The sequence below is a fragment of the Narcine bancroftii genome, chromosome 4 (assembly GCF_036971445.1).
Source record: "Narcine bancroftii isolate sNarBan1 chromosome 4, sNarBan1.hap1, whole genome shotgun sequence".
Lineage (NCBI taxonomy): Eukaryota > Metazoa > Chordata > Chondrichthyes > Torpediniformes > Narcinidae > Narcine > Narcine bancroftii.
In genome coordinates, this window is record NC_091472.1 from 314051110 (window position 1) to 314070112 (window position 19003).

The 19003-nt window shown below is 48.8% G+C and overlaps 1 protein-coding gene and 1 long non-coding RNA gene across 5 annotated transcripts in view; one reads left to right on the forward strand and one right to left on the reverse strand.

The window, feature by feature from the left end:
* The window catches only part of ptprna (protein tyrosine phosphatase receptor type Na), a 200868-nt gene that overhangs the window by 53318 nt on the left and 128547 nt on the right, over positions 1-19003 (reverse strand). The gene's annotated exons all lie outside the window — the stretch shown is intronic.
* Positions 1888-18279, forward strand: LOC138762274 (uncharacterized). Its single transcript, XR_011356868.1, has 3 exons — positions 1888-1973; positions 12169-12208; positions 18004-18279. It is a non-coding gene; the product is annotated as an uncharacterized lncRNA (long non-coding RNA).

Sequence of the window (19003 nt, forward strand, 5' to 3'; positions counted from 1 at the left end):
TGACCTGACCGAGGTGTACAAGATGATGAGAGGTATTGATCATGTGGATGGCCAGAAGCTTTTTCCCCAGGGCTGAAATGACCAATGCAAAGGTTTAAGGTGCATTGGAGTAAGTACAGGGGGGGGGATGTAAGAGGTAGTTTTTTTCACACAGAGAGTGCTGGGTGCATGGAATGTACTGCGACAATGATGGTGGAGGCAGGTACCTATCTAATGGTCTCTTTGAAGAGATCATTAGATAGGTACATGATACAGAGAAAAATGAGGGTTATGCAGTTGGGAAATTCTAGGTTATTAGGTTGTCACAGCACTGTGGGCCTCCACTGGGCTGGAGATTTCTATGTTCTATAAAATTATTGCAAGGTCAGACACAGTTTTAACTTGTAATCCTGAGAAAGGAAAGGGTTAACAGCTAGTGACAGTGTAGCTAAGTCTTGCAGCATTAGTAAGGCAGGCATGGCAATTCAAAAGGACCAATTAGCATGACAACCAACCATAGGAATTTACTCTGAACCAATCAAACGAGCAGGTCTGATAAGAGGCTGTCAATCATCTGTAACAATGGAATTTGTACTTAGTAGCAATTGCATTGGGTAAGAATGTATTGTGTGAACTTTTGATTGGGCCAAATGTAACTTCACCCATGTTTGAACAAGACAAAGGGAAAGCTTTGAAGCACATGTTCACTTTTCTCTGCCAGCTTTCACAGAGAGAGCATCTCTGAGAGACCCTGTGCAGATAACTCACAATTCTGCAGAGTCAAGGAAGTCCGACCAAGACTAAAGTTTGTGGTATAAGTCATTTCATGTGATCCAACGAAAAAGGAACCGGAATCCACAATTCAACAGGAGATGCAACAGAAGTTGAGCTGAGCTGGGACAGGGTCACACTGGCAGTTCCCAGGATTATGTTGGGGAATGACCCATTGGATCCATTTCCAGGTCAGACCTACCAAGGGACCAAGTTCCCATCAGTTCAAATAGGAGCAAGAGGTGGACCCTCCATTGGTCATCGAGGAGAAGGTTGATCCAATTATAACCTCCTGCTCCACATGCCATCCAATGTCAGGTCCGTCATGGGTGCCACAACCTCCCAACCACTGAAAGACCCCCATCGCCCTGGACACAAACCTATTCTCGCTGATCCTTTCGGGCAGAAGGTACAGAAGTCAGAAGACCATCACCTCATGGTTCAAGAACAGTTTCTTTTTCAACAGCCATCAGAGTCTTGAATCTCCCCATACAACTATAAACGACTTCAGGGCCACCAAAAAATCTGTCTCCACAAACTGCAACTGTGATTATTTATTTATCTATCCATTTATGTTTATATCTCTTTATGTCCTGGTAAATTTAATTTCTACCATTTTTATTGTACATATACAGAGTTTGGGATAAAGATGCATTTTTTCCTTTATTTGCCCCCATGCTCCACAGTTTTAAATTTGTAATCAAACAATTCACATGTGATTAAAGTCCACATTCCAGATTTTATTCACGGTTATTTGTATATATTTTGGTTTGACCATGTAGAAATGACAGCACTTTTTATACATAGTTCCCCCATTTCAAGGCACTGTAATGACATTTGGCTTCACAGGTGTTTGTGAATACTCAGGAATGTTTAATTGCTTCATTAGTGCAGGTATAAGAGACCTAGGCTTCTTGATCACCTTTGGAGTCTGTAGTTGTCATTTTTCAACACGAGGACCAGAGTGTCCCAATGAAAGTCAAAGAAACCCATTATGAGGCTGAAAAACAAGAATAAAACAGTGAGAAGCATCACCCAAGCTTTAAGACGACCAAAATTAACAGTTTGGAACATTGTTAAGAAGAAAGAGTGTACTGGTGAGCTCAATAATCACAAAGGGTCTGGTCAGCCAAGGAAGATCTCCACTGCCGATGGCAGAAGAATTCTCACCATAATGAAGGAAACTCCTGTTGGACAGACCACAAACACACTTCAGGAGGCAGGTAGGGATATGGCAATGACCACTGCCCCAACCCTAATCATTTAATGTGCAGAAGACAAGATGCAAACCTCCAGTTGGCCACAGAAACCAAATGGCCAGGTTACTGTTTGCCAAAGAAGTATTTAAAAGAGCCTGCAGAATCCTGGGAAAATGCCTTGTGGACAGATGAGACCAAGATTAACCTGGATCAGAGGGATGGCGAGAACAAAGTGTGGAGACGTAAAAGAACTGGCCAAGATCCAGAGCATCCCTCCTCATCTGTGAAACAGGGTGGCAGGGTGATCTGGCCTGGGCCTGTTGGTGGCGGAGGTGTTCTGGCCTGGGCCTGTTGGTGGCGGAGGTGTTCTGGCCTGGGCCTGTTGGTGGCGGAGGTGTTCTGGCCTGGGCCTGTTGGTGGCGGAGGTGTTCTGGCCTGGGCCTGTTGGTGGCGGAGGTGTTCTGGCCTGGGCCTGTTGGTGGCGGAGGTGATCTGGCCTGGGCCTGTTGGTGGCGGAGGTGATCTGGCCTGGGCCTGTTGGTGGCGGAGGTGTTCTGGCCTGGGCCTGTTGGTGGCGGAGGTGTTCTGGCCTGGGCCTGTTGGTGGCGGAGGTGTTCTGGCCTGGGCCTGTTGGTGGCGGAGGTGTTCTGGCCTGGGCCTGTTGGTGGCGGAGGTGTTCTGGCCTGGGCCTGTTGGTGGCGGAGGTGTTCTGGCCTGGGCCTGTTGGTGGCGGAGGTGTTCTGGCCTGGGCCTGTTGGTGGCGGAGGTGTTCTGGCCTGGGCCTGTTGGTGGCGGAGGTGTTCTGGCCTGGGCCTGTTGGTGGCGGAGGTGTTCTGGCCTGGGCCTGTTGGTGGCGGAGGTGTTCTGGCCTGGGCCTGTTGGTGGCGGAGGTGTTCTGGCCTGGGCCTGTTGGTGGCGGAGGTGTTCTGGCCTGGGCCTGTTGGTGGCGGAGGTGTTCTGGCCTGGGCCTGTTGGTGGCGGAGGTGTTCTGGCCTGGGCCTGTTGGTGGCGGAGGTGTTCTGGCCTGGGCCTGTTGGTGGCGGAGGTGTTCTGGCCTGGGCCTGTTGGTGGCGGAGGTGATCTGGCCTGGGCCTGTTGGTGGCGGAGGTGTTCTGGCCTGGGCCTGTTGGTGGCGGAGGTGTTCTGGCCTGGGCCTGTTGGTGGCGGAGGTGATCTGGCCTGGGCCTGTTGGTGGCGGAGGTGTTCTGGCCTGGGCCTGTTGGTGGCGGAGGTGTTCTGGCCTGGGCCTGTTGGTGGCGGAGGTGTTCTGGCCTGGGCCTGTTGGTGGCGGAGGTGATCTGGCCTGGGCCTGTTGGTGGCGGAGGTGTTCTGGCCTGGGCCTGTTGGTGGCGGAGGTGTTCTGGCCTGGGCCTGTTGGTGGCGGAGGTGTTCTGGCCTGGGCCTGTTGGTGGCGGAGGTGTTCTGGCCTGGGCCTGTTGGTGGCGGAGGTGATCTGGCCTGGGCCTGTTGGTGGCGGAGGTGATCTGGCCTGGGCCTGTTGGTGGCGGAGGTGTTCTGGCCTGGGCCTGTTGGTGGCGGAGGTGTTCTGGCCTGGGCCTGTTGGTGGCGGAGGTGTTCTGGCCTGGGCCTGTTGGTGGCGGAGGTGTTCTGGCCTGGGCCTGTTGGTGGCGGAGGTGTTCTGGCCTGGGCCTGTTGGTGGCGGAGGTGTTCTGGCCTGGGCCTGTTGGTGGCGGAGGTGTTCTGGCCTGGGCCTGTTGGTGGCGGAGGTGTTCTGGCCTGGGCCTGTTGGTGGCGGAGGTGTTCTGGCCTGGGCCTGTTGGTGGCGGAGGTGTTCTGGCCTGGGCCTGTTGGTGGCGGAGGTGTTCTGGCCTGGGCCTGTTGGTGGCGGAGGTGTTCTGGCCTGGGCCTGTTGGTGGCGGAGGTGTTCTGGCCTGGGCCTGTTGGTGGCGGAGGTGTTCTGGCCTGGGCCTGTTGGTGGCGGAGGTGTTCTGGCCTGGGCCTGTTGGTGGCGGAGGTGTTCTGGCCTGGGCCTGTTGGTGGCGGAGGTGTTCTGGCCTGGGCCTGTTGGTGGCGGAGGTGTTCTGGCCTGGGCCTGTTGGTGGCGGAGGTGTTCTGGCCTGGGCCTGTTGGTGGCGGAGGTGTTCTGGCCTGGGCCTGTTGGTGGCGGAGGTGTTCTGGCCTGGGCCTGTTGGTGGCGGAGGTGTTCTGCCCTGGGCCTGTTGGTGGCGGAGGTGTTCTGGCCTGGGCCTGTTGGTGGCGGAGGTGTTCTGGCCTGGGCCTGTTGGTGGCGGAGGTGTTCTGGCCTGGGCCTGTTGGTGGCGGAGGTGTTCTGGCCTGGGCCTGTTGGTGGCGGAGGTGTTCTGGCCTGGGCCTGTTGGTGGCGGAGGTGTTCTGGCCTGGGCCTGTTGGTGGCGGAGGTGTTCTGGCCTGGGCCTGTTGGTGGCGGAGGTGTTCTGGCCTGGGCCTGTTGGTGGCGGAGGTGTTCTGGCCTGGGCCTGTTGGTGGCGGAGGTGTTCTGGCCTGGGCCTGTTGGTGGCGGAGGTGTTCTGGCCTGGGCCTGTTGGTGGCGGAGGTGTTCTGGCCTGGGCCTGTTGGTGGCGGAGGTGTTCTGGCCTGCGCCTGTTGGTGGCGGAGGTGTTCTGGCCTGGGCCTGTTGGTGGCGGAGGTGTTCTGGGCTGGGCCTGTACGACTGCCACAGGTAATGGCGCCCTTATCTTCAGTGATGATGTAATTGCTGATAACAGCAGCAAAAGGAAGTCTGAGATGTATAGAAACATCTGCTCATGTTTAAGCAAATGCCTCCAAACTCGTTGGGTGGCGCTTCATCCTGCAGCAAGACAATGATCCTGAACATAAGGTTAAAGCAACAAAGGAGTTTTTCAAAGCTAATTACTGGAAAATTCTTGAACGGACAAGTCAATCTCCTGATTTAAATCCAATTGAGCATGCCTTCAGTACGCTGAAGAGAAAACTTAAGGGGACAAGCCCCCAAAACGAGCAGGAGCTGCAGACAGCTGTAGTCGAGGCCTGGCAGAGTATCACCAGAGAAGATGCTCAGCACCTGGTGGTGTCTGTGAATCATAGTCTTCAAGCAGTCATTGCATGCAAGGGATATGCAACAAGGTTCCTGAACACGACTGCTTTAATGTACAGACCATTGCTATGTCCCAGATATTATGGCGCCCTGAAATGAGGGGACTAGGTATAAAAAGTGCTGTAATTTCTACACGTCAAACCAAAATCTATACAAATAACCATGAATAAAATCTGGAATATGCACTTTAATTCACATGTGAATTGTTTGATTACAAATTTAAAATTGTGGAGCACTGGGGCAAATAAAGGAAAAAAGTGTCTTTGTCCCAAACATTATGTAGCTTTGCGAAGTAAAATTTTCTGTGCACCCGTACATCATATTTACAATGTGCCATGCACCTTTCATCCCCCGAGAACTTCTCCCCCTGCCTTAACAATGCTCAAGGACTCTGCCTCCACCATCTTTTGAGGAAGAGAATTCCAAAGACTCACATCTTTTGCAGAAGCTTGACAGGCGATGCTCTGGGGTGGGGGCTAAACTAGGTTTGCAAGGGGGTTGGAGCCAGAGAGTCACACCACATAGTGGGGTGGTTGTGGAAAAAGATTATGTTGCAACTGCAAAGACAGAAATCGAAAGGTAGCACCTGGTTGGAATAACATTCTGAGTTGCATTGATTTCAGTGCTTAGAGCACAGACCAGCACATGGAGTTATGACTGTGGCCATTTGTGAAACTTGGTTGCAGGAGGGGCAGCTCAATGTTCCGGTTTCCATTGTTTCAGACATGATGCGGTGGGGGGGGAATTGAAGGGGGGAGGGATAACATTGCTGCTCAGGGAAAGTGTCACAACAGTGGTCAGGCAGAGCAGACCAGAGGGCCCGTCCATTGAGACTATATGGGTGGAAACGCAGGAATGTGAAAGGGATGAATACATTAATGGGAGTATATTATACCATGCTGTTTAGTTCAGTACCATGCTACAACCTGATTAATTCAGGTCGAGAAAAACATGAAGGCTGAGTACAGGGTTAATGGTTGGATACTCAACAGTGTGGAAGATTGGAGGGACTTTGGGGGTCCAAATCCACACATCTGTCAAGGTTGATAAGATAGTTAAGAAGGCCTATGGGATGCTGGGTCGAGGAATTGAGCTTAAGAGTTGAGAGGTCATGTTGCATCTCTACAAATCTCTTAGAATATTGAGTTCAGTTCTGGTCACTTCATTACAGGAAGGATGTGGAAGCTCTGGAGAGGGTGCAGAGGAGATTCACCAGGATGTTGCCTGGACTGGAAAATGTCTTATGAGGGAAGGTTAGCAGAGCTGGGACTTTTCTCTTTGGACCGAAGGACGAGAGGAGACTTGATAGATTCTGAGAGGCATAGACGAGGTAGCCTTTTTCCTAGGGCGGGAGTAGCAAACACCAGAGGACATCTGTACACAGTGGAAGGAGGGAAGTTTAGGGGAGACATCAGTAAGTTTGTTTTAAAAGAGATTCGTGGATGCCTGGAATGTATTGCCAGGGATAGTGGTGGAGGTTGGTAGAAAAGGGGCATTTAAGACAAGCACATGGATGAAAGAAAAATAGAGGGTTACCAGGTGGGAAGGGCCTCTTTCTTTTTGGTATAAGGGTTGGCACAACATCAAGGGCCAAAAGGCCTGTACTGTGCTGTAGTGTCCTATGTGTACAGAGTACTGTATTAAACTGATGAATTACAGTATAGCATTTATCTGGATTCTGTAAGAAAATGCAGTCGATACATTGAAGCCCAATGGTAATTTCTGCAGTAATCAACACATCATGTCACGCGATGTCTCTATTTCTAAACCCAAGCATCACAGGGAATTGACAGTATCTGTAACATCCAAAACATTGTCAGGTATTTCTGGGTTCAGGACTTGGAGTAGCATCAGTTTCAGTACACACTGCACATCATTGTATTAAAGATCTCCGAGTTCTGCAAGAATCTAAGAACAGGCATATTCGGCCTAACACTGGGTTCTGCGACAATTCACAGATACATTACAGAGTATTTCAACAATCCCCAAAATGATACATTCAGGGTTCCATCAGCTTCAGTAGCTAAGAACACACAATAGCCATTTTTCCACTGGCATCCCAGTTAAGTGGCCGTGCAGTGTCCCGGGATAAGACGCCGTTTGCGCTGTTTCCACAGGCCACCTCTAACCAGGACATTGACGCCTTTTCCACTGAAGACAACTCATCCTCGGGGATCGGAGAGTCCTACCTTCAACCGGAAACGGATGACTTTCTGCTGCCCTTTTTTCACTAGTTTAATCAACGTGCCAGAGTCACATGACGCCAGGGATATGAGTGTAGGGTTCGATGCCGTCAATTCCCGACGTGATTTGACGCTGGCGTGCTGCCTGTTTCCTTTTCCACTGGACTCTTAACTGGTTAATTTCCCGCTAATTCCTGGGACAAGATGCCAGTGGAAAAGGGGCTTAATGATGCAGGGTTTTTAGCAAACTGATACGTTCAAGGATATTGCTTAGATCTGTAACAAATTGCAACTGATACAATAGAGGATCCAACATATTAAAAGTGATCAAACAAGTATACCACAGGGTATTCTATGGTCAGTGTGCGAGCTGCCCACTAGGCTCACCTTACAAAGCCGTCCTGTCCAAAGAAGAAACAAGCCTTCCATCGCGCATGCAGCCATCTTCAGCGCAAACTCCAGGAGATCCAAAATGAGTGGTGGACTAGCCTCGCCAAGCGAACCCAGCTCAGCGCGGACATTGGCGACTTCAGGGGTTTTTACGAGGCTCTAAAGGCTGTGTACGGCCCCTCACCCCAAGTCCAAAGCCCGCTGCGCAGCTCAGACGGCAAAGTCATCCTCAGCGACAAGATCTCCATCCTCAACCGATGGTCAGAACACTTCCAATCTCTTTTCAGTGCCAACTGCTCAGTCCAAGATTCCGCCCTGCTCCAGCTCCCTCAACAGCCCCTAAGGCTAGAGCTGGATGAGGTCCTCACCCGGGATGAGACATATAAGGCAATTGAACAACTGAAAAGTGGCAAAGCAGCAGGTATGGATGGAATCCCCCCAGAGGTCTGGAAGGCTGGCGGCAAAACTCTGCATGTCAAACTGCATGAGTTTTTCAAGCTTTGTTGGGACCAAGGAAAACTGCCTCAGGACCTTCGTGATGCCATCATCATCACCCTGTACAAAAACAAAGGCGAGAAATCAGACTGCTCAAACTACAGGGGAATCACGCTGCTCTCCATTGCAGGCAAAATCTTCGCTAGGATTCTCCTAAATAGAATAATACCTAGTGTCGCCGAGAATATTCTCCCAGAATCACAGTGCGGCTTTTGCGCAAACAGAGGAACTACTGACATGGTCTTTGCCCTCAGACAGCTCCAAGAAAAGTGCAGAGAACAAAACAAAGGACTCTACATCACCTTTGTTGACCTCACCAAAGCCTTCGACACCGTGAGTAGGGAAGGGCTTTGGCAAATACTAGAGGGCCTCGGATGCCCCCCAAAGTTCCTCAACATGATTATCCAACTGCACGAAAACCAACAAGGTCGGGTCAGATACAGCAATGAGCTCTCTGAACCCTTCTCCATTAACAATGGCGTGAAGCAAGGCTGTGTTCTCGCACCAACCCTCTTTTCAATCTTCTTCAGCATGATGCTGAACCAAGCCATGAAAGACCCCAACAATGAAGACGCTGTTTACATCCGGTACCGCACGGATGGCAGTCTCTTCAATCTGAGGCGCCTGCAAGCTCACACCAAGACACAAGAGAAACTTGTCCGTGGACTACTCTTTGCAGACGATGCCGCTTTAGTTGCCCATTCAGAGCCAGCTCTTCAGCGCTTGACGTCCTGTTTTGTGGAAACTGCCAAAATGTTTGGCCTGGAAGTCAGCCTGAAGAAAACTGAGGTCCTCCATCAGCCAGCTCCCCACCATGACTACCAGCTCCCCCACATCTCCATCGGGCACACAAAACTCAAAACAGTCAACCAGTTTACCTATCTCGGCTGCACCATTTCATCAGATGCAAGGATCGACAACGAGATAGACAACAGACTCGCCAAGGCAAATAGCGCCTTTGGAAGACGACACAAAAGAGTCTGGAAAAACAACCAACTGAAAAACCTCACAAAGATAAGCGTATACAGAGCCGTTGTCATACCCACATTCCTGTTCGGCTCCAAATCATGGGTCCTCTACCGGCATCACCTACGGCTCCTAGAACGCTTCCACCAGCATTGTCTCCGCTCCATCCTCAATATTCATTGGAGCGCTTTCATCCCTAACATCGAAGTACTCGAGATGGCAGAGGCCGACAGCATCGAGTCCACGCTGCTGAAGATCCAGCTGCGCTGGGTGGGTCACGTCTCCAGAATGGAGGACCATCGCCTTCCCAAGATCGTGTTATATGGCGAGCTCTCCACTGGCCACCGTGACAGAGGTGCACCAAAGAAGATATAAGGACTGCCTAAAGAAATCTCTTGGTGCCTGCTACATTGACCACCGCCAGTGGGCTGATATCGCCTCAAACCGTACATCTTGGCGCCTCACAGTTCAGCGGGCAGCAACCTCCTTTGAAGAAGACCGCAGAGCCCACCTCACTGACAAAAGACAAAGGAGGAAAAACCCAACACCCAACCCCAACCCACCAATTTTCCCCTGCAACCGCTGCAACCGTGTCTGCCTGTCCCGCATCGGACTTATCAGCCACAAACGAGCCTGCAGCTGACGTGGACATTTACCCCCTCCATAAATATTCGTCCGCGAAGCCAAGCCAAAGAAAGAAAGAATCATAGAAAATTTAGGTAGAAAAAAATAAACGTGCAAACTATTTTTAAAATGGGAAGAAAATTGAAACTCTCCAGATGCAAAGGGACCTGGGGTCCTCATGCAGGAGCCTGAAGGTAAACCTGCAGGTTGAGTCGGTGGTGAAGAAGGCGAATGCAATGGTGGCGTTCATTTCAAGAAAAATCCAATACAAGAGCAGGGATGTGATGTTGAGGCTCTATAAGCCCTGGTGAGACCCCATTTGGAGTATTGTGAGCAGTTTTGGGCTCGTCATTTAAGAAAGGATGCTCTGATGTTGGAGAGGGTTCGGAGGAGCTTCACAGGCAGGGGCGCACTGGTGCGGTAGCTCACCGGAGCACCGCTCAAGCACCTCGGTTAAAAAACAGGCAAAATAAACAAGTGGGGAATTTAACAGCGGTTGTATATTAAATGAGAGACAGGGTTTGGCGTCATGGTCTCCCACCATGCTGAGTACTATTCTGGACATTCTTCCATGCCTGGTACACTCGTCCTCCCGTTCCCTCTCAATGCCAAATACAACACGGTGGCCACAGAGGCCCAGTCTTGCGAGACCTCCTTGCCTCCAATCATTTTGACGCACTGGCCACTCCTGCCAGAGGTAGATTCGCTGGTGCCCCACTCTCCGCCCCTCACCCATGGTTATTCTGATGCCCCTCGATTAGATTTGTTCTGAGTCCAACTCTGAATACAGGGAATTTTACTGAAGCGGGTGCTGGGGTGGGGGGATGGGGAGGGGTGGGGGGGGGAATACCACTCATGACATTAGGATATTTGATTGCTTTTGGTGAGCTCCGACACCTAAATGAAAATGAGCGTCGCACCCCACTGTTCACAAGGATGATTCTGGGCGTGAAAGGGTTAACATATGAGGATCACTTAACAGCTTTTGGCCTGCTTTCGTTGGTAGAATGAGGGGGGATCTCATTGAAACATTTTGATTGTTGAAAAGCGTGTAGAGTAGATGTAGAAAGATTGTTTCCCACGGTGGGAGAGTCCAGGACAAGAGGGCACTATATCAGGATTGAAGGACGGAGATGGGGAGGAATTTCTTCAGCCAGAGGGGTGTGAATCTGTGGAATTTGTTGCCACAGGTGGGTGTGGAGGCCAGGTCATTGGGTGTGTTTAAGGCAGAGATGGATAGGTACCTGATTAGCCAGAGCATCAAAGGTTCTGGAGAGAAGGCTGGGCAGTGGGGCTGAGTGGGGAAAATAGATCAGCTCATGACTTAACGGTGGGGCAGACTCAATGGACTGAATGGCCTATTTCTGCACTGATGTCTTAATAAGTCATTATACTTTCGAATAACATATCACTGTGTTCTGTAACAATATAGAAGCAACGCATGGCCTCTGTTCCCATGTGTCATGGGGTAATACTCAGTTCAGTCACAGTCAATATTACATGGTATCTATAGATCCTGTAAATATTCTCAAAATTAATGGAGCTGAGGATCTGCAGTAATCCACAAATTGAAATACTTCTAATCATGCTAAAACACAATGAAGGGAAGTGACAGGAGCGACAGTCAATGCTGTGCAGGTCCTTGAGATACTTGTGGGGGCCAAACTGGGAGGTCTAGATCCACCATCTGGACTCCCTGCTGTTCTCAAGCTTTACAACCACATACTCACACAGACTCACTCCCACAGCCATGTTGCCTTCTTTGCTACTTGCCTGCACCACCATCTAGTGCAGGGGTTCTCAACCTTTTTTTCTTTCCACTCACATTCCACTTTAAGTCATCCCTATGCCATCGGTGCTCTGTGATTAGTAAGGGATTGCTTAAGGTGGGATGTGAGTGGGAAGGGAAGGTTGAGAATCACTGCTCTAGACCCAATTGTTACTGAGATATTTGGCTTGAGAAAAATGGTCATTGGCCCATTTCCTTTGGAGCTCTGAAACCGTGCACATAACGAGTCAATGAGGGACGATTATAACAGAGGTTTTCAAACTTTTTCTTTCCACCCACATCCTACCTTAAGCAATCCCTTACCAATCACAGAGCGCTGATGCCATAGGGATTATTAAAGTGGGATGTGAGTGGAAAGAAAAAGGTTGAGAACCACTGAGCTAGAACCCTCTGGTTTCCAGCTCCATTTCCAGGCCTCCCTGTTTGTCCCCTACAAAGATCTCAAGCATAGCCCTGACTGTTGCTTCCTTTGCTTCTCTCCATTCAATCATGGTGTTGGCAGACTTTTGTGTTCCAACTTTCCTACTTCTGATTATGGTCAGGTTCTACTACAATCTCAACAAATGCTAAATTACAGTTTCACCAGGCTCGTAATAGTCCATCACCTGTGTGATCACGTGGACATGCTCATAAAATCTACCAACCCATCTTTGTTTTAAAAAATGGATGCATTAACACAGTAACATTTACATTGTTCTCAATTCTCTGCCTTTACAGCGCCAGCGTTCGGGACCGGGGTTCGAATCCTGTGCTATCTGTAAGGAGTTTTTACGTTCTCCCCGTGTCTGCGTGGGTTTTCTCCGGGGGCTCTGGATTCCTCCCACCCTTCAAAAACATACCGGGGTGAAGGTTAATGGGTGTATTTGGGGAGCACGGACTCGTAGGGCGGAATTGGCTTTGTTACAGTGCTGTATGTCTACATTTTTTTTAAAAATACCAGACACACCTCAAATGGATGCATTGCCACCCTTGTCCAGGACACTGTGGTGTCCATCTCTTCCAGAAGAGAATCAGTGGACATTGTGTATTCCCTCCACAGAGTTACCCAGGCACAGAATTATCCCTGGATGCTCGGCAGGGATCGGCACCATGACAGGTTCAATTTGCAACCAGGAGCAGCCCCCTTAAGTAACAATGAAACCCCTGGTATCCAGGATTCAAGTAACCAACAAAAATAAAAATCGAGGAAAATAAAAACAATGAAAATAATTAAGAATAAAACAATAGGTAAACTTGGGGGCTGGGTTTAATTATCTATAATTTTATTGTTTATCTGGAGGGGGAGGAACCTGCAGGCACAGCAACAGTTAAATGTTTTCAAAGAATGTGACTGGAAATAAGATAATGATTTTAGGTTTGTATATTCATGCAAGTGAAGTTTGTTTAGTGCAAGTACAGTACTTTTGTCTTTTAACCTGTTTATTCTTAATGCAGGTGTATTCATTAGGCAACCGGAAAATACACTAATCTGGCATCTACCACTCCCCATAGGCGCCGGATACCAGGGATTTTACTGTGAAAATCAATGGTCCGTAACAGCACCCCTATGCATTTGGGACAGGGGTGCATCAGGATGCCACACATCTGGTCAGATGTGATCCATCTGGGTGCAGACATTTGGGTGCCTTCATCTTCAGAAGAGAAGGGTGACAAGTCCGGCTGTGTGCCGGCCAGGCACGTAGCTTCCCTTCGCGGTTCATCTCAGCCTGCGCTTCCCCAGTTGACCCAGCGGCTCTTTGCAATGCAGATCCATCAGGAGAAGCGTTCCAGCCGATCTTTAGCAGGCCATTGGTGTGGAGGAGATGAGACCGTGAGCACTCACCACCTGGCTTGGGCAAGGGCTGGGCATCTACCTACTGACCTATGACTTTAACGATGTGTCACTAGTTGGTCACTTTGATCTTTACCTTTGCCACTGAGATCCGAAGGAAGCTGATGGATTTCATCTGGGGCAACAAGAACCAGTGGGTCGCCGCTTTGTGAATCTGAGCCTCCTGATTGAGGAGGGTGGTCAGTCAGTCGCTAGTGTGCGTCCAGACCCAGGGGACAGCATTGCATCTTCGCGCCCAGCAGAGACCCGATTAGTGTGTCGAGCATCCCTCCCAGAGGTCACGTGCCGGTAATGCGCAACCGTGCCCGGGAAACTCAGGTAAAGGGTGACCGGCATTTTAGTCCTGAGAAGGTATGAGCGAAAACAGGGAGGAGCCTGAATCAAAAGATGAAGGGAGGAGAGGAGGAAGGGGCAAGGGGAGGGGGGGAAGGAGCACAGGCTAACAGGTCAAGGGTGGATACAGGTAAGAAACTGAGGTGATGGGGGGGAGAGGGTAGCTCTCTGATAGGAGAAGGAAGGGAACGCAGAGTGGGGAGCTGAACATCTGATCTATCTACCCTCCCATCTGTAGGCACTGATAACCCCTCAGCTGTTGGCCTGTGCTCCTCCCCCTGCCCCTTCCTCCCTCCTCTCCTCTCCCCCTCCTTTTTATTCAGGCCCCTGCCTGCTTTTGACAAAGGGCCCAGGCATGAATCATTCCTATGGAAGCTGCGTGACCTGCCGAGTTTCTCTGTGTTGATCTTCCCTGTTTAACCTCGTGCTGGTAAGATGTTGCTTGCCAGGGACACTCCCTCAAGGACGACAGGCAGCTTGCAGTGGCGAATGAAGTTTAGGCCACGCTGTGGAGGTTTCCTGTCTGCTACTAGGACTTTCTTGGAGTCTGGGACCTCCAATCGAGAGTGTGCTCTGACATTGGAGGGGGTGATCTCTGGCTGTCGTGTGGTTGGGTGAGGGGATGAGCCAGGTGGTGGAGGAGCGAGCAGACCGTCACTGGGGCTCATGGCCGTGGTCAACAGTGGGTGTCAGGTGGGTTATGTGTGTAGGGATGATTGGGACCCTTGCTCATCCAGAGCTGATCATACCCGGATGCCGATACCGTCTTTGGGAGCCGTCTCTCGTGAATGCCCTCTGTGCCAGTCATGGAGGTATTACCTCTGGGGGTTTCACACACTTCACTCCCAGCCTGAAACAGTAGTCCATTCCACCATCCCCACTGGAGGTCCACATCACCCAGAACAGTGCTGTGTGATAGGGCTTTAACTTGGTTCACGAATGCTCAGACCATCCGCAGTATAGGAACAAGGATACCTTACTGCAGCTGTACAGAGCCTTGGTGAGACCCCACCTGGAGTATTGTGTGCAGTTTTGGTCACCTTATCTAAGGAAGGATGTTCTTGCAATGGAGGGAGTGCAGAGGCGATTCACCAGGCTGATACCTGGAATGGCAGGAATGACTTAGGAGGAAAGATTGCGCAAATTGGGATTGTACTTGCTGGAGTTTAGAAGATTGAGAGGGGATCTCATAGAGACCTATAAAATTCTGGCAGGACTGGACAGAATGGATGCAGATGGGATGTTTCCAATGGTGGGGGAGTCCAGAACCCGGGGCCATGGTTCGAGGATAATAGGCAAACCATTTAGGACCGAGATGAGGAGGAATTTCTTGACCCAGAGGGTGGTGAATCTGTGGAATTCATTGCCACAGAGGGCAGTAGAGGCAGGTTCATTAAATCTATTTAAGAGGGAATTAGATCTATTTCTTCAGTATAAGGGTATTAAAGGTTACGGAGAGAAGGCGGGGACGGGGTACTGAACTTTAAGATCAGCCATGATCTCGTTGAATGGCGGAGCAGGCTCGAAGGGTCGAATGACCTACTCCTGCTCCTATCTTCTATGTTTCTATGAGTCGATGTTCCAGGTACCTGCCCAATGTGAGAGGTTTCAGCCCCGAGCTGAATACAGTAAAACCTCTGGTATCCGGCTCCTATGGGGATTGGTAGATGCTGGATAAGTGTATTTTCCAATTGCTTGAGACTTACTGTTAAAATGCTTAATACACCTGCATTCAGAATAAACAGTTCAAAAGGCAAAAATACTGTCCCGTACTTACACTGAAAAAGTTTCACTTGCATGAACGTATAAACCTTAAATCATTTTACTTTATTTTCAGTCACATTCTTTGGAAACATTTAACCGTCGCTGCATCTACAGATTCCTCCCCCTCCACGGAGCCGCCTGAAAGACAAACAATAACATTATAGACAATTAACCTCCTCCCCACCCCCCCACCAAGTTTACAGATAAAGCCTATGATGGGGCGACTCTTACTAAGCAGGGTTAAGGAGACACTTTAGAGAGTCACCCCAGCGGCGAGTGGCATCAACCAGCTCTTCGTCCTGGGCGACGCCATCACTGTTTCACACAACTTTATTCAAACAGCTGCTATGAGCAAAGCCTGACCCAGCCCCTCCGCTGGCTGAATATTTGCTCCCATCTTCACCAAAGGTTTATATGTTACATCAGAGAACATTTGCTTTTACAATTTTACACTTATGTAATTTTTTAACCTATTCTAATTATTTTTATTTATTTTCATATAACCATATAACAATTACAGCACGGAAACATGCCATCTTGGCCCTTCTAGTCCACACCGAACCAAGTCCTCTCCTCTAGTCCCACCTTCCTGCACCTTGCCCATCACCCTCCATTCCCCTCCCATCCATACACCTGTCCAATTTTTCTTTAAATGACAAAATGGACCCTGCCACCACTACTTCTCTTAGAAGCTCATTCCACACGGCCACTAGTCTCTGAGTGAAGAAGTTCCCCCTCATGTTACATCTAAACTTTTGTCCCTTAACTCATGACCTCATTTCAATCTCTCCTGCCCTCAAGGGAAAAAGCCTATCCACATCAACTCTATCTTAAATCTTAAATACCTTGATCATATCCCCCCCTCAACCTTCTATGCTCCAAGGAATAGACCTAATCTACTTTATCTTTCTTTGTAATCGAGATTCTGAAACCCAGGTAACATTTTCGTAAATCTTCTCGCACTCTCTACCTTGTTGATATCCTTCCGATAATTCGGTGACCAGAACTGCACACAGTATTCCAAATGTGGCCTCACCAATGCCTTGAACAGTCTCAACATCACCTCCCAACTCCTGTATTCTATGCATTGATTTATAAAGGCTGGCTGCTTAAATTCCAGATACCAGGGGGTTTACTGTACATCACAGTGTTGCAATCTGCATTGCACTCCAGCGCCCCTCACAGAAACCTACAGCACCTGGTGTCCCTAGGTGGTCTCCCCTCCAAGTACTGATCAGGCCTGAACCTGCTTAGCTTCCGAGATCAGACAATCTCAGGCGTATTCAGGCTATTAGCCTTCTATCTAATTGATACGTTATACTATGTTACAGTGGTCCATTGCAAACTACAAACCGGTACATTATTGGGTACGTAGGGTTTGGTAACAATCTCTTGAATCTTGAACATCACCTGAACCATAACACTTTTACAAGATCACCAAAGATCTGTGTTGGGAGAGCTGCTAAAATATTAAACTTATTCCATTGCTGAAGTGTCTGTTTGTGGTCTCGTGCGCTGCCAGACCGAGCCCACCTGCAAACTGAAGGAACAATACCTCATCTTCGGTCTGGGTGCTCTCCAATCAGATGGCCTTAACATCGACTTTTCCATTTCTGCTAGCCCACTCCCCGTTCTCCCCCAATTCCTGTCTTCTTTCCTCCAGCTCTCCACCCCCTTTCCTCTCCATTCACAGAGCCACCCCTCCTCCCCCTATTTGTGGGTGTGCCCTCCCTCCCTTATCCACCTATTACCTCCTGCCTGTGGGACTGTGCTCCTCCCCCTGCCCCTCCCTCTCACCATTTTGTTCATGCACCTGTCTACATTTTGCTCATACCTTGATGAAGGGCTCAAGCCTGAAACTTTGGTTTATGTATCTTTATCTTTGGTCTATAAAGTACACTGTGCGACCTGCTGAGTTCCTCCAGCGTTGCGTTTTTTAAAATAATGGGGTCAGGTGGAGGAAGATGGGTCTCACAGGGGGGAGGGGAGTGGGTGAGTAGACGACAAAGGCTGGGATGTGGTGTGGAGTAGGTGAGAATGGTGAAGTGGAGAGAGACCGGTTGGAACCAAAGGATTGGGGAGAGTGGGGTGATGAGGGTGCAGGAAATGAAGGGGATGAGAATGGGTGGGGAGGTGACAAAGGCCCCATCACATCCCGGTCACCCTCTCTTCTCTCCCCTTAAATGAGCAGAGGATAAGTGAGCTAGAACCCAGCTGGTGTCAGACTCTTGAATGGATGTCACATGGGCAAAAGTTGATGCCCCTGCACCGCCTTATGTAATGTGAGTGCAGAGAAGATTTACTAGGTCCTTGATAAAGGGCTCAAGCCCAAAACACCAGTTAGGTATTTTTTTTTTAATGAATTTTTGTTTCTTTAAATTATAAACCTCAACTAATCTACTGAAAAAAAAATTAAATTAAAAAAACAGCTGAGCAGCCTATCCCGAGGATCTGTTGGATAGTTTAAATCATCGCATCTACAGATAACAAAAATGGCTGGAAAGGATGAGTTAATTTATAGAGTAACATCAGTTATACCCCATGAAAGTCATCGCTAAATGATTTCCATGTTTCTTCAAACTTAGTCAATGTATCTAAAGTACAACTTCCGATTTTTTTTCTAGATTTGTGAAAGACATAACATGAGAAACCCATTGTAATAATGTCGGAGAATCAGAGTCTTGTGGAAGCCCCCTCAGGGAGCCGCACAAAATGAAGAACGAACCTGAAGACCCAGCAGGCTGCACGAGGCCCGCAGTGCTGCCCTCCAATTGGCCACAACTAAAGGAGCCTAACTGGCCTATTAAGGAAAAGTGGATCGCAAATGCATCAATCAGCGCTGAGGGGGCTTTGATTGAGCCCCTCAGCCTGAGAATAAAAGCAGGGCTGTGATCCCAATAAAGCTCAGTGTTGACTACACTCAATTGGGGTTTGTGTTGTTCTTTCTAGGAACAGCGTATTTTTTCCGAGCTAACTAGATACAGCTCTAACCTCTCCAGTGTTATTGGCTCCGCAGGGCCATAGCTTGTAGCAGCTAGCTATAATCCTTCCATTTAAGTAAAATGGCTCTTCTAGCTTAACATTGTAGAAAAAGCTGTAATTTAGCAAGCTACCTACATCTGTAATTCCAAAACAAGCAGTTAAAGATGAAGTTGAAATTGAATAACTAGTATCATTGATAGAGTTTTAAAAATATCTTTCCAAAATGTTTCTAACACAGGACATTACCAAAACATGAGTCAATGAAGCCACCTCAGTATTGCATCTATCACAAGTAGAGCTTGTATTAAGAAAGATGCGAGCTCATTTATCTTTAGATATATGATCTCTATGGACTATTTTAATCTGTATTAAAGAGTGACGTGCACAAAGTGAAGAAGTATGAACTAGTCGAGTAATTCTTCCCCATGTTTCAGGAGATAGTTGAAGTTCCGATTCCCATGTTTGTCAAATCTTATTCATGGGGACTGATCTTAAATTTGATATAAGAGTACAAATAGAACCAATGAAAGGGGTTTCACCAGAACAAAGTGTCAAGTAAATCTGTTTGTTGTAATGTTAGATAATTGGACATTACTGTATTCAGGAAATTTCTAATCCGTAGATATATTTATGTATCTTTAC